Source organism: Plodia interpunctella, chromosome 23 (genome assembly GCF_027563975.2).
Source record: "Plodia interpunctella isolate USDA-ARS_2022_Savannah chromosome 23, ilPloInte3.2, whole genome shotgun sequence".
NCBI classification, from domain to species: Eukaryota; Metazoa; Arthropoda; class Insecta; order Lepidoptera; family Pyralidae; genus Plodia; species Plodia interpunctella.
The window spans coordinates 1,866,007-1,883,220 of record NC_071316.1 but is presented as its reverse complement, the minus strand read 5'-3'; the positions used below and the strand labels follow the sequence as shown (position 1 = coordinate 1,883,220).

Sequence of the window (17,214 nt, the reverse complement as noted above, 5' to 3'; positions counted from 1 at the left end):
ATGTATTGTATGTGAAGTGTGTGTGTGTATGTGTGTGTACTTTTTATATAAAACTAGTTTAAATCCGACCCCAAATAAAGTGGGAAAAGGGGTGGACGAAGAAGATATTTTTTTATAAGATCAGTATATAAACTGGAGGAGCCTTTATTTCTATCTACCCTCTGCACATCGATTTTACCTTCCTATACGACACAACACTTGCCTTTTCTTTCAACTGATCTTAGAATGCTCTTTGAAGCAGCTCCACCTACAAGAACGACGTTATTAAATGCATGATGAAGATGATAAACAGGAGATTCTTCTCATAGCTGCCTGTGAGAAGAATTACTAAATAATCCAGCTAGCTACGTGGAAATTTCATTTTTGTCTAGGCTATATGACTCAGGAGGATGGAAAACCACACGCCATATAAATTCAACATAATCTTTTGTCAATTCATAAATCTTTCACCCTTCCATTATAGTATTCTTGGGGTTGATTTTCGAAAAAAAGTAGCCTAATTTCCAGGAGGATCTTTAACTACATGCATACAAAATGCAAACTTTCATATTTAAAATATTAGTAAGAACATTACAACGTTCTGTGAATAGGTCTTGTCGTACAGCGATACTTAAAGGTTCTTTCTATAGCCGCGGACCCCTAAAAGTCCCGTTACGCAGTTTCGTTATATTATCATTTATAATTAACATATATAATTTGCAGTTGAATGCTATCTTTTGCCACATTAAGCTCGCGTGACACGATCTGATGGTTATTGTATGTATGGCCATTTTTGTTTTGATGGTTTTTTTTAACCGACATTTCTATAAAAGTAGTTTTTGCTGGCGACTTCGTCTGCGTGGACAACAATTAAAAAACCTAAGACATAGCCATATATGTATTCGTCGTACTTTTTGCAAGTTGCATGAAAGCACATGAATTTTGGTCACCAATCCCGTGTCCGACCATTGCGAAGGTGGCTGAACCTCAACATCAAAAATTAGCACGCGTGGAAAGTGGAAGACGAACCAATAATGATATCGATTATAGTTAATAACACGGTAATTATGAGATTTCTAAGAAAACTGTTCCCATAGATTTCTAATACGTGCGATTGTTCGAGAGAGATTAGTTGTTTATTGGAGAAGAATAGTAAGAATCGCCTTACTCACCTTTATGTAATGATTTGTGAAATTTTACTTATTATCATGTAGTAATATTAGCGGCCTACCCCGGTTTCGCTCGGGTAAAACAATAATAAATTGGGTAAAACAATAACAGACAGATAGACAGATGCGATAGGTGGACTTTTTATAATATGCAAGAATTTTTCAGTTTTATGCAATCTATACTATATATAAAACTCTTGCGTTACTGAATGACTGACTGACAGTCAACGCACAGCCGAAATTATTGGGCGTAGACAGCTGAAATTTGGTGTGGAGTTTCCTAGGACAGTGTAGGGGAGCACTAAGAAGGGATTTCCTGAAATTCCCACGGGAAACGGATTTGTACTCGCATACAAAATTGTGGGCAAAAGCTAGTATTTGATATAATTGTATGTACCTACGGTAAGGGAAAACTCGCCAGTTATATACAAGTAATGACATTGATAGATAAATTGAGCATAGATTGTTTGTCCCCGTGAATGAATGTACATTGCGTAGCAATGGCTGATTTAGTTGTATTGTAGTAGGCTGAGTAGGCTGGAGCCCAGGGCGGCAGATTTTAGGGGGGTCGGCAAATTTGGCCAAAAAAATTTCTTATACAGAATTTGCTAACACTTTTTTATACTAGGTAGGTACTTGTGAAATTATATTTGGATTGCGGTGCGGGAATCATGAATGAATGACCTTTTATTAAAGAACCCCAGACCGAAATAACTTTGAATTGTCTACTGGCGGCAATTGGTTTAATCCGCAACTGTTTGCGTAGTTTGTATGGGAGATTTTATTAAACGCAAGGTAGAACCAGCAATGTATGTCGAAACCGACAACTCTGGTGTACTGTCTGCTGAACGTATAGCCGGCATGTTCTAAAATGCTTGGGCGAGTGAGAGAGCGTATTCTCGTCTTGGTTGCATGTTGCATTCACGGCTATGACAGCTCGGGTCGGCTTATAAAACAACAAGATGTTTACCCGCGGATTCGCCCGCCTAATTACCCTAGGGAACAGTTTTTTCTTCGTGTTAAAATGGGATAATAGAATGGAAGTAATAGTTCTTTCCGGAATGAAAGGTGGTCATGTCCCATTCCATACTCTTAATTATATACATATACACCATAAATTATTAATTAGTATGTCAAAAAATAAAATAGGGCTATCAGTAGCTATTACTGATAATATGTGCATAGTCAACACAAAAAAAAAATCGAAATACAAATTTTTTCCAAGAAAATCTATAATAATTGGTTATAATACTTAAAGAGTGTGCCACCTGACTACTACGCTTCATAGTAAAGGTATACTAGATAAGGCGATTCATATTTATTTATTTATTTTTTGCCTATGCCGGGGTCATTGAACGCGAGAGCGAGAGAACGCGATAAACTATGACTTATGAATAATTGGAGTTTCAAACTACGTCCATAAATTCATTGATATTTTGGGATAAACGCAAACCTCAATAACTTTGGTGATAAACGATAATATTAAATTTTGATTACTCACATGTATTAATAGGGTTTTTAATATCAAGCCTTTAATTTTTTTGGCATAATTAAAAATTTATGGTGTAATGCAAAATTTCAAGAAGATTGGTTGGTGGTCGAGTAGATAACGCGTTAAAATATTAGTTGGGATCCCTGAAAAATCAGCTGAGGTTTTACGACCGGCCGCGTTCCGTACGTCAACCAGCATTGTTGCCTCTTAGCTGTCTTATCCTTTTTGTTATATCCTAGAAATGTGTTAGGAGATATTTATTGAAAACATTATTCTTATTTACGTCAACAATCTAGTTATTATGATAAATTATGAAAGTATTTTTTTTTTTATTAGAAAATTAATTACTCTGATTAATTTGAGCAATTTGTCATATAAATTGCTGGTATGTAAGTAGAGCAATTTCTTTGACAACATAATTTTACACGTTTACATAGGTAAGTATCGCTGAATTCGAAATTATAAAGCAAATGGAAGTGCAGGCTTGAAGTCGTCAAGGATATTATGTGTGTCAATGGTTTTATAATTATGGATGTCGAAGATTGTGCTAAATAGAGAAAATAAATTACGTAACGAAACAGATCAGGGGCTCCAATCTTTATGACTGAACAAGGAACCGTAGAAAGATAAATAAAAATGCCTACCTGTAGAATACTAGCGAGGTTACGTACCCCATCCTGGTACGTAACTGTACATCGCAACCACATTACTGATGCTCCAACGTCCGTGCGCCTCGCCGTCCCGTAAACAACTGAGCGCTCGCTCGCAGCGCTACGCACTCACCACGACATATTATCACAGTAGTGGGGAGGAAGTGAATATGACTATATTCACTTCCTCCCCACTATGTGTATGTGTTGTATGCAATCAATCAATCAAATCAATCAAATCATTTATTCATATAACAATAATAATTGTGTTTGAATATAAATAGAATACAAAATAAAAATTACAAAAAAATATACAATTAAACTTAAAATATCTAACAAAACTTCGATATATGCAATAATTTTTTTTATTTGTTGAAGAAATCCTCTATGTCGTAAATGTTTTTGGCAAGTAACATATTTTTCAGTTTGATTTTAAATAAATTAAAACTGATATTTCCTCTAAATTCAACTGGCAGTCTATTAAATAATTTAACCCCTTGATAGTACGGACTATGCCTGACAACATTTAGACTGGGTATTATATTAGAAATGAAGTGTTTTCGTCTGGTTCCTTCACGTACGATTTTTTCTTGTTCCGTTTCTAGTTGAGGTAGCTGTTTTTTAAAATCAGTTAAGACCACAAGCAAATACAGACCAGGTACCGTTAGTATTCCCAACTTTTTAAAATGTGGTTTACAAGAATCTTGTGGTGATATTCGTACCATAGCGCGTATAGCCCGCTTTTGAGATACAAAAGCTCTATTTATATTATAGTCATAGCTTTGTCCCCAGTATTTTATGCTATAGCGAAGCCTGGACTCAACTAACGCAAAATATACCATTTTGAGCTTCTCCATACTAATTTCTTCACGAAGGCTACGTAAAGCAAAAGAGGCTGATGAAAGAGCACTTTCAACTGACGACAACTCTTTCTTCCAATTTAAGAATTCATCAATATACGTGCCCAAAAATTTCACATTGTCCACTAAGTCAATTTGCCTATCATTAAATTTTATGTCTAAATTGGAATTATTTCTACTTGTAGATTTAAATAATATCACTTTGGTTTTACTGTCATTTATCATTAAATTGTTGTTGTCAAACCATACATGAAAAGCTTTTAAAGCCTTGTTTATCTTAATGTTTAAATTATTAATGTCATTATCGTGTATTATAGCATTTGTGTCATCGGCAAAATTAATTATTTCTATGTCAGGTATACATTTATTTATATAGTAGATTAAATCATTAGTAAAAATAATAAATAATATTGGTCCTAGAATAGATCCTTGTGGGACACCCCTTTTAATTACTTCAGTTTTTGATTTGACTGTTCTTTCACGTCCATCTTCTATGTCCTTCATTTCAACAAACTGTTTCCTATTTGTTAGATAAGAACGAAATAGATCTAGTCTCTTTCCTCTTATTCCTAGATGCTCGAGTTTATTTATCAATATCCCATGATCAACTGCATCGAACGCGGAACTAAGATCAAGGAATAAACCAGCCACTTTATTTTTATCATTGAGCCTTTTTGTAACCTCTCCAATCAGGTTATCAATTGCATCCTTAGTACCTTTACCCTGTTGATATCCAAATTGTTTGCTACTAAGAATGTTATGTCGATTTAAATGTGATAGCAATCGCTTTTTCATTACTGTTTCAATGCGACTGCATACACTACACTATAGCCACGTATAGCATACAATGTTGCAAAATGAACAAAGAATATTACTTAGCTAATTTTTTATTTCCATGTAAATGGCATAGAAATAAAAAAAATGCTAAGCAATTTTTTTCATTACCATGCTGATAAAAATTAAACATTGTCTTAAAATTAGGTTTTTAATCGATTTAGCAAAAAAAAAACTTGTATTTTTATTATTATTTCTTGAAAATGTTATTATTTCTCATCCATTATCGATCGTGAAATAATTTTCCAGTAACAAATTCAGAGGATTCTTTAGTGTGGCGTGGCATTTACTGTGAATGTTCATACTAGTGGCAAAGTAGCCTCCATGAGTCCTGTCATCCATCTGACATTGCGCAGGTGGTAAAAGCGTAATAGGCACTTAAAGATAAAATAGTACATTTATTATAAAAATCCAAATTCGAAAGAAAACAAAGAATATGTGCTATTCGCAATAGCGAGGCTTGTTCGCAAATGTTGCGCAAAATGTCTCTCTGAGAATTTTCGTCGAAAAAAAAAGGATTTTTTCAAGGAAACATTTCATTAAAGAGGCATTACGAAACACATATAACGTAGGAAAATATTTTGTGAAGTAAATATTTTTATCTATTAATAAAGGGTGAATGGCGAAATAACAACGCCACTTCTATTACATCTAGTTATTCCGATTTATGTAATGCGTATTGTTTAAAAGATAATTACAAGCAAATAATTAAAACAATTGCACGAGATCTTGTTAGCAATTTCTATAATTTTTCTTCACATAACATATATTTATTTATAATTCCTCCGCTTACAATTAATAAATGTCTTATTCTAGATTTTAGTCTTCATTATTATTATTCGTCGACCTCGGTGGCGCAGTGGTAAAGTTCTTGCCACTGAACCGTGAGGTCCCGGGTTCGATTCCCGGTCGGGTCATGATGGAAAATGATCTTTTTCTGATTGGCCCGGGTCTTGGATGTTTATCTATATATGTATTTGTTATAAAATATAGTATCGTTGAGTTAGTATCCCATGACACAAGTCTCGAACTTGCTTTGGGGCTAGCTCAATCTGTGTGATTCGTCCTAATATATTTATTTATTATTTATTTATTAATATAAATAAATACTATAATAAATGTTTTAATAGCACCATAAATGTATAAGAGATATAAAAGTTTGTTTATGGTCGTCACGTCAAAAAAAAATATAATTATTACGATAGCAATGATAATAAACTGAAAAAGTGCCAATCAGACTTGGTTAAGTTTAAACATGAAAAGAAACTACCACAGATAATTATTATACCTAATACCACAGTTTAATAATATATACAGTTTTCCAACGGCCCTATTATAGATGTAAAAAAAACGCGCGCTGTACCTACTCTCTGTGTGGCTATGGGTGCCATGTCTATTGGTGCATATGTTACTAGCTTTTGTCCCCAACTTCGTATGCGAGTAAAAATCCGTTTCCCGTGGGAACTTCAGGAAATCCCTTCTTATTGCTCTCCTAGGAACCTACACGCCAAATTTCAGCTTTCTACGCCCAGTGGTTTCGGGTGTGCGTTGGCAGTCAGTCAGTCAGTCACTCAGTAACTTAAGAGTTATTTATATATAGATATAGGTACTATATACTTCCAATAGGTATAATATACTTCTAGAATTATAGATACGCTATGTCGTCCGCGTAATTTTTTCACGGGAACTTGTTATTTTTCTGGATTGAAAGGTAGCCTTTGTCCTTCCCCCATACTTCAATCTACATGTATGCAAACTTGAGCATAATTACAATATTAGATATGAATATCTTTATTACATCGAAATATATATCTAAAACAATAATCTCTCCGTAAAAGCCATCAATTAATTTTACGATGTTACAATTATTTTATCATGCCTAGTTAAGTCTTAAAGACTTTTCATATTATAATTTCCCAGTCGTTCTGTATATCTGTCCATCTTTATATCCTTTGTAAAATTGCTAACTTGTTGAAAATAAGTTGTTAAGCTTTGACTGGCCATGATTTATGACTAGCATTATGATATAAGATAGCTTAAGTGATACTTAATATACTGTATTTAAGTAATTTCATTCAATTGAAAGATCTTATCTGTTTAAAAAGTAATTACTTTGATTTTTTTATTTGAAATTACAGCATTCTGAAGAAGGGTTGACGTGAGGCAAGCGGGCGGTTGTAAAATCACAGCTGTATGTATGTTCAAAATTTTTATGGTTTTTTACGCTGATCCCGGCTTTCGAGGCTCCACAACCCATCCATGCATCCATGCACTGATGTGGTTATTAGGAACAATTTCGCTTAGTTGGAATAGAGTACAGTGGACATTTACCTTTACTAGTTCTTACCTGCGACTTCGCATGTGTGAATTTCCCACGGGAACCGATAGGTATTTTTCCGAGATGTTAGGTGTCCTATGTCCTTCTCCGCACTTCAAACTATCTATATGTATGCAAACATTCAAGAAGATAGAGTGTAAAATGGTAACAAAATAAACTTAAGTACTTATTAAGTTTAGGATAGTTATTAGTCAGACCAAATTAGGATAGGTATTTATTTCATCGACTCAATTTTTTAAAATAAATTATAATTACACCTAAACCTTCCTCAGGAATTACTCTATCTATTGATAAAAACCGTAAAAAAATCCGTTTGGTAGTTTTTGAGTTTAAAGCGTTTATACGGATAGACGCGACAGTGGGACATCTATAAAAGGTAAATATATTAAATAGGGATGAAAATACGCTTTTATTTAATCATGATATCATGTTACGGTTTTAGTACGGGAAAGGTTACACCCAAATTTTACTGTTCACGTGTAAAATCCACGCGGGCGAATCCGCGGTTAAGCCAGTAAACGAATGTAACGTATTTCCAATAAAGTATATTAAACATTAAACAAGTTTGTATGTATGTTTGTTACCGACGTATAATTTTCATATGGCGTGCTCATACTAACATCTTTGGTTATGAACCGTGAAAGATATAGGCAAGTTGGATTCGCAAATGAATGGAGTAGCTATGATATGTGTTAAATTTATTTTTAACAGTTTTTGACATCCGTCCATTTTGGGTTTGAATCAAACATGGTTAAAATATTTGTTAATTTTCTGGTTATTATATTAAATTTACATCGAAATCTGTGCGAAGGAATTAAGACAGACAATACATCCTAATTCTAACTAATATTTAAATGTGAGAGTAAGTTTGTTACCTCTTCACGCTCTATCTACTCGACAAATCTTCTTGAAATGTAAATGTTATGTACAAATCATATTGTGGTTTGAAGTATGGAGAAGGACAAAGGGTACCTTTCATACCGGAATAATAACTGTTCCAGTGGGAAATTGACAAAGGCGCAGCCGCGGCAAAAGCTAGTTATAATGATAAATTAAACAATATAAATTGATGACTTTGATAGTACGAAAAATTATTAAGTGGACTAATTACATAATTTAAAATTTAATGAAATGTTATATATTTATAAAAGAAAAGAAAGACTTAGAATGGTTTGCACCGTAAACTTTGACATTAACTATAACCTGTGCAGACAAACGCAAAGTACGCCATTTTGTCTTAGTGTCAGCGGCGCGCAGGTTAAAGTCAACGTCAAAGTTGACTGGTGCAACCGACGCGACTCTTAGAAGCATTCTTACTTAGGTTCCTAAATAGAATTATGAATTTGATTATATTAAAATTCATAATTAAAGTTTTACGTTATAAATAAAAATAAAAAAACTAACTTAAAAATATGAATAAAAATTACATGTCTACTTCAACCGTTCACAATCGAGTCGACTCCATTCATTCCTGTTCCGATAGCGTCTACGGACCGGAAATGTTGACATTTCTATATAAAAGTTACGTACGTGGCTCGAAACGTTTTCTGGGCAAAAAAACAGGTGCCGGCAAAGGTCAAGAGTGAGTGTACTCTCTAGAATAATAACGGCTAATCTAGGTTCCAGCGGTCCGGTGGTTAAAGGTCCTACGTTCGAATACTTCTTTCTCATGAGATAAATTCACTTATTTCAATCGGCTGTGACGCCTCGAAGCTAAAAATCGACGTCAACCCGCTCTGGGAATACTGTTATTGCCTCTTAGCTGTCAAGGCTTCGTATCCCTTATTCGCCTCCTGCGACATCCACGGAGGTATATGCTGTGGTTCTTCTTAGGGCGGAAAGCACACGTCACTTTTGATCAATTTTTGGCGTTGTAAATAGACTTGTGACAAAAAGACGAGCTCAGGCAAACCCAAGAAGTGCTGGCTTGATGTTGTCAAGGATTACATTCGTGCCAATCGACTGACACACATTACTTCTATATCAGTGTGACAACAGGATATCGAAGACCGCGCGGATTGGATTAGAAAAAATACGAATTTGGCTCCAACGTTCTATGGCTGAGGAAGAAAATAATCGTACTTTAAAGTTTTTATTTTACTTTTCCAACGCTGCAGCTCTACTACCAATATCACTAATTACATTGCTCAGACGCCCTGGCGAGCATTTTAATGAATATTAATAGGTCTATATATAGCATCATACGCTCACGTACCTAATGTGGGGGTGATGCGTTGTGGAGGAGTAATTGCTTTTGCATGGTTTTCGATTTGACCACAGATATATACCTACTAAATAAATAATAAATATATATATTAGGACAAATCACACAGATTGAGCTAGCCCCAAAGCAAGATCGAGACTTGTGTTATGGGATACTCACTCAACGATACTATATTTTATAATAAATACATATATAGATAAACATCCAAGACCCATGTCAATCAGAAAAATATCATTTTCCATCATGACCCGACCGGGACGAACCCGGGACCTCTCGGTTCAGTGGCAGGAATTTTACTACTGCGCCACCGAGGTCGTCAGTTTTAAACGGTTTATTAAATAACAGGTATCAAACACGCACACACCTTTTCTATTTCCCAGACGTTGCGGACCTTGTTACAAAGGTCCGCGGCGACGTCTGCCCGGTAGAATCTTCTTCTACCGCCATAATAATTCTCCACCAAGTACCGTCACAATACACACTGACAGTATCCTTATTCTTTAGTATAGTGTATTTATATAATTAGGCAACACGAAAGTTTAAAAGTAGTTGACCAAAGTTCTTTTGATTTCACAAGTAGACACTTGTGAAATCAAAAGAACCATCAAAAGATCCACAATGGCGGATGAGAGAGACCTCTCTCTCTCATCCGCCATTGTGGATCGGAGCCCAGGGCCCGCTTTCCTACATTTCCGTCTCCATTTTGCACGATCGTCATCCCTAGTTTTCAGACCATTGTCACGCATATCATCCTTGTCGATATCAAGCCCAAAATACTTGGCTTTACCCCCCTTTTTAATAGTACTTAATTGCGTAACTCACGAGAACCGTGTTTGTGTTTTTTAACTCGCGACTTTAAAAATTATTTTTCGTTAAGTTTTTGGTAATATTTACTTTTTTTATGGCTGTAGCATGTGTTATTCTCATCTCTATATAGGAAAAAAAAAATGGAAAAAATTACTTATTTATAAATACATATACGTACACAACTTAACTATATGTTAGTATCTATACAGTCATCATGTACCTATGTCGAAGACGTCTTGCGATATTCGTTATCGTCTTGTCTCAACGGTTTTTTACTCCTAAGAAGATTTTATTATGAAAATTAAAAAAAGCCAGACAAAATATTTACCATGTCAAACATGTTTATTTGTTTGACAAATTAATAATCGACTTTCAATATTCATTTCGCTACAACTTTGAACAACTGAACCGATTATGATCAAACATATCTAAGAACCATAATAACACATAAAAATATCTATGAAATAAAAAAAAAACGCATCCAAATCGGTTCACCCGTTGATGAGCTATGGTATGCTACCTATAAAGACAGACAGACAGACACATCGATCTAATAGGGCCGTATGCATGTTCGCCTTGACGCTAGCTAAAAAACCGTCACTCGCAATTATGTAAACGTATCTAACGCAACGCATTCCCACATAGGCTTGCACAATAGTCTGTTGAAAAACAATATTCCCATAAGAGCTAGCTTTCGTTGTGATCACAATCGATTGGGTCTGTACTTACTTAGAGTGTGTTAACTATAGAACCCGATCTTTATACCTTGTGTTTCTTTTTTCGCGAAGGAAGAAAGGGGCCATAGGAGCTAGTTTTCGGTTTGTGTGATTATAATTAATTAGGTATATACTATACTAAGAGTGTGTTTTAAATATAAAGCTATGAATACACTAAGCAACATTTGACGCGCAACATATAATCTATCTCACGCATTACCATTGACTCGAGTGAAATAGCACATAGTCGATATTACTCATGCATGCATGCATGAGTAAGATCGATGATGAAGATGAGAACTGTAATGACAAGGAAAGAATGTTGCGCGTCAAATGCTTCCTAGTGTATCCGTTGCTTAAAACCCAGTCTATGTGTCTTCCTTATATCTCTCTTTCTCCTTCCGTAGGAGCTAGCTATCCTTGTCTGTACTTAAAAGTGTTTTATTTGACATTGACAGATCAAGTCAAATTACTCCTTTTCAGGGGTTGAATTTTGAAAAATCCTGTCTTGTCTGAGCACAATGTGATAATATAAAGCACTGTTAAAATTTCAAATTTATAGTTTCTATGGTTTCGGCTGGGCGTTGATGAATCAGTCCAGACCTTTGTTCTTTTACATATACAGATATAGATAGTGGATACACAACGAATTTTGTAGTTTTTTAATTCACGAAGACAAGAGGCATTGTCATCTACGCGCGCTCTATACGAGTGTATATAAAGCGATATGCACTCTATATGTTTGTATGAGAGTGTCTGTCAATATGAATACTAGGTTTGTGGTGAAAATTACTGGTGTAATTATGAATAATTACGTTAGATATCCAACTGGGAATAGTTGTGATTTCAGTACATAACAGTCATATTTTCATAGTCGTATTTCCTCATGGCTGTGGGTCGTGGTCATTACGTGGAATGAAACACACACAACTTTCTTGGCACTATTAATTAATAGGCTTCCTTCGCCGGAAGCAAGTGGTATACATACACAAAACTATACATGAGTCAGATTATATACAAATTCATGTGGCACGAGTAGTATTCGAACCTGGGAACTTTCGATCCACAACCCTTTTTATACCACCACCGCTTCTATATAACAGTATATAACAGTATTATAAAGCATATTTAGTCGAAAATTATAGTAATAGCCATTTTGACTTAACAATAATAAATAAAACTTAACTAAATTCATTGGAAATTAAACAAAAAAATTAAATTTGCATAGCACTCTTTGTTTTGATTTTCAACATTGTTTAAAAAAAAATTCTGACGACCTCGGTGGCGCAGTGGTAAAGTGCTTGCCTCTGAAACGAGCGGTCCCGGGTTCGATCCCCGGTCGGGTCATGATGGAAAATGATCTTTTTCTGTTTGTCCCGGGTCTTGGATGTTTATCATATATGTATTTGTTATAAAATATAGTATCGTTGAGTTAGTATCCCATAACACAAGTCTAGAACTTACTTTGGGGCTAGCTCAATCTGTGTGATTTGTCCTAATATATTTATATTTATTTGTCTAAAGAAAACGCGTCAAATCATTTAATTCGTCGTAGGAATATGTTCGAAAATTCAAAAAATATTATCGTTGAATCATGTTCCATTTTCTATACGTTATTATTTTTAATACGGCCAGAGCCGAAAACTCCGGGCGGAAAAAGAATTGTCCACCCGTCATTTAAAAAGCACAGCAAAGCCAATCTACACGAAATAATTATTTTTTTCCTTCTAAATCAGTCTCCAAAATTTCATTAAAGTATGAAATTACTAAAATCGAAATACAATCGCGAACAGTCATTAGCCGATACCCCTTCTACTTCAAACAATGGACAAAGACAAAAAGCTTTCTTTAATGCCCTCTTAACTAAAAAACCAATATAAGTTGACCCGCGTTCCTTCTGCATAATTTTCTTATAGACGCATAATTTTCGCGAAGGCTTTACAGAGTTCAGATTACGTTGGATGTCGTTGGTGTTGTCCTTTTCGAACGTGGAACGCATGTGATAAAATGAACGTTTGGTAAGGACGCCCTTTTTGCGCATAGTCTGCACGGCTAGGCGGCATATTTCTGGAGAACACTGAAAGGAATGGAGAAGATTTTATTTTTTCAAATTAATAAGATAATACATACTTATTTCAATGTTTAAAATTAAATTACTGGTACGATGTGTCGCGCTAAAATGCAGCACTATAATAAGTTCTAAACTTATAAACAACGTATTAATGACAAAGAAATCTTCCTAAATCATGACAAATGGGGTTAACTTGTGCGCCATGTCAATGGGTGGTTTGTATTAGTGTAATTAGTATAATTTACGTGCAACTTCTTAACACTGGTATCCTGCATGATGTTGAAGTAATGTCAGGAAAATGTACAGAAGTGTTTAACAGGAAGTCTTGAAATCGCTGGAGATTCCAGATAGTGTGATGATTTTGACAGGTTCCATAAAAACTGCAAAGCTTCAACACAGGACCAGAATGGATAAATAGTGCAGTGGGACATATAATGGCTTTAAATAAGTAAAAAATAAAATTCTATCTAGCCTGAATTGAAAATGTTTCAGATAGTCTTTTTAAAGTAAGTTAGCTTTCTTATTATTTTCTTTTTATTTTCAGATATGAAATAAGTAATACCTAATAGTTACACCGATTATTGCTACAACGTGAAACTAAAATGCGTCCTGAGCCAAGAATCAATTAAATAAGTTCCGATAAGTAATAATAGAACATCTTCCAAAGAAATGATAAAAAATACATTAATCTCTATTCTATATAAAATCTATAGTCGCAAAAAGATCTTATTTGCGTATGTATATAAAAATACTTTTTGTAATGACGATTCCATTCTCGTCTCTGTTCTTTGGAGATGACGGGCGGCATTGCGTGGTCAGTTTTTGTACGTTATCCGAACGTCCACGTTCCAAGTTCAAATTTGAAAATTGGAAGTCGATGCGATTCGATATTTGAAATTTTAAATTTGACATAAAATGCTGCCTGCTGAGAAACACAAAGTATTTTACTTTTTAATTTTACTTCATAAATGAAATTGGAATGATAAGCATTCACAATTTTTAAATCTTTTATTTTTTACCTAAACTATTTTCTTTTCGTAAACAATATTTTTCATGTTAAATTTGGAACATTTTGTTATTATTATTTTTGATGGTTTTTATAAGATTTCCTTAAAAACTAGCACTGACTAAATAGGAACTATTTTCTGCAGATAAAATTGCCGTTTTTTTTTAAAAAAAAAACAAAAAAATTAAGAGAAGTATATAATAATAAATATAATAATTACACTAAAAGTTTTAATGAACAAAGTTATGTCTACGTTACGAACATTCGCTTTTGTCGAGATTATTATAGGTATTGTAAGAAAACAATTACATAAATTTTCTTTTCGTCGCTATAAGAAACAATAAGTGTAACAGGTACTTACTTAGTAAAATAAAGTGGATGATTACGTAACCATTTACCCTTCATAACATTCACAATTGGATTTTTTAAATTATTTTGAAACATTCTTACTCGAGTAGGTACCTAATCATTTCTAATTCCTTATCCAGAAGAAGAATCTTGCCATATCGCTTTTTTTTCTATTGAATGTCATGTGTCCTGTGTGTCATGTGTCATGTGTCATGTGTCAAATTTGCGGGGTTTATTAAATTTTTATTATTATTAATAATGGCTGACAGTCCTAGTAATAACACACTAGAATCGGCCAAGCGCGAGTCGGACTCACAATCGTAACATTATTTACAAAAAACGAAAAATGTTGTATGGCCCCCGAAAATATACATATTTTTCTATTTTTAGTAACTATGTATAGTTATGACGTCAACTGAAATACATCATTTATGAAAATAACGGTTGATACAGACAAACAGACCGACAGACGGACTGACAGCGTCTAAGTAAGTACCTAATCGAGTCCCGTTTTACGGAACCGCAAAAATTGAGAAAGATACACTAATAAGATCGTATGAACGGTATTCTAAATCTATACCAATCTACAATACAATACAATACAATACTCTTTATTGCACCAAAATTACAAAAAAAAATCTATTATAGCAGGCATCGGTAAATACAAAAAATCCCACGCAATGAATCAAACCCAGGTGTCTCTACACGGCGATACGCCGCGCTTTATCCACTACACCAAAGAACATTAGTTGCATGGAAAGCCAAATTAACCGTACAAAGGTCAACAACCCTTACTATCTATAAAAAAAAACCTGAAATCCTAGATCCCTAACCTGCCTCAACGGAATCAATTTAATACCCAAACACTTTCATAGCTCATCCAAAAAAACGCTAAGACAATGCACTAGTTGCAAAAACTTGCAGAATCACATGAGATAAAACAGCTTGTCATTTATATGGAGGCCACTCCCACATAGCCACGCCCACCGACAATACATCCTACTCGTTCTGGCAAAAGGAAAATTGTATATACGTCCCGTTCTAGTGCATAACGCCTACGCATTTTCGCCAGTAAGTTTTTAGTCGCTACGGACGACGGAGCGGCGCGGTCGCGTCGAGGGGAAAAAACGCGCGTTTTTTTCCGTTCTGTCGGTTTTTTTTTTGTGATAACTTTATCAGTGTTATGTGTATCACTGTTGACTGGTGTTTGTGATGTGCAGTGTTTGATGTGTGAAGGTAATGATTTTCATGTAAAACGTATTTTTTTAATGTAAGTACCTATTTGATTGTCCGGTAGCTTTTAAAAATGTTTTGGCGCACACTACCTATATATAGTCTATAATAAGTACCGATTTATGGTCTGATATGTGCAGTACTGGTACAGTATCATGTCTTTAACCCTTGCGGGGTAGACAGAGCCAAGATATGGAAATTCGAAAGCTGCGTTTAGTTGCATGACGTTGTGGCATTGAGATTGGACCGTGCGAAGTGGTGAAAAAGTAGGAAGAACTCTGGGCTCCGACGTTTAACAAATAAGGAAGTAGCCGGAAAACGCTCAGTTGAGAGACAACCTTAATACCTTTACCTCTGATAGGATTTAGAGACACACTAATGCTATTAAACGTTGCCGCTGAATAGTAAAAGACGAGTAATGATAACGCCAAAATACCTAGTTGATTTTTATACTGTTATAATGAATCAATAAAACATACCTACTACTTACATATCTGGTCACCTTTGTGTATGGATAATTAATTAATAATAGATACTTAGATCGTAAATCGTAATCAATAAGGTTAGGAATGCGTAGAGAAAGTTAGGGGAGGCTTTCGCCCAGCAGTGGGACTTAACAGCTAATAAAAAAAACATCGTCAGGTACCTAAATTTTGCGTGAAGTAGGTATTAGGTACCTACCTAATACTTATTGATTAAAAATCAAAAGTTTAGAAATTAAAGATTCGCATTTAGTTTTTCTGTGGGAATTTCGGGATAAAAAGTACCCTACCTGTATATTATTCCAGGTTATATTCTATCCATGTACCAAATTTCATAACAAGCCGTTCAGTAGATTTTGCGTGAAAGAGTGAAAGTGAAACATACAATATACCTACCTACATCCTTACACATTTTCCCATTTATAATATACTAGGCCCGTCCCGGCTTCGCTCGGGTAAAATAATAATAAATTATACACCTAAACCTTTGGATTCAAACTATCTATCGGTGAAAACCGCATGAAAATCCGTGCAGTAGTTTTTGAGTTTATCGCGAACAGACAGACAGACGAAGCAGAGGACATTGTTTTATAATATGGATCAGTAAAGACACTCGTGATGATAATCTACGTGAAAACTATCATAGTGATATAAGTACTTTAATATAGAATTTTATAACCTTAAAATCTCTATAAATGTTAAAAGCTTTAAAATAATTTCGTCGTTAAAAACACGAATTGAAAAATCAATTCACCATTAAGTAGTTACTTGTGCTTTTGACTAAGATTTACCAATTTATTTATTCAATTCTTACACTAGCATTACCGACCCTCAAATACTATAATGTACCTAGGCAGGTAGGTATTTAAACATCTTACGAACCAGTGAAACAATTGTTAAGTACCTAGGTACCTAATGTACCTACCTAGGTAGGTACCTAATCGTAAACATAGTCGCTTCCCGCTAGTTTATCTGTCTCTATGTAGGCAGGTACTATAACGATTG

The 17,214-nt window shown here is 34.6% G+C and overlaps 1 protein-coding gene across 3 annotated transcripts in view; it reads left to right on the top strand.

Annotated features, from left to right (window-relative positions):
* The first annotated feature begins 15,590 nt into the window (after positions 1 to 15,590).
* The window catches only part of rn (rotund), a 150,202-nt gene continuing 148,578 nt past the window's right edge, over positions 15,591 to 17,214 (top strand). For 2 of the 3 annotated variants that reach the window (XM_053763040.2, XM_053763038.2), the window contains exon 1: positions 15,605 to 15,764. The gene's annotated coding sequence lies outside the window, so the exon portion shown is untranslated. Of the gene's footprint in view, positions 15,765 to 17,214 lie in introns of all 3 variants that reach the window. The other variant, XM_053763039.1, reaches the window with a different exon arrangement.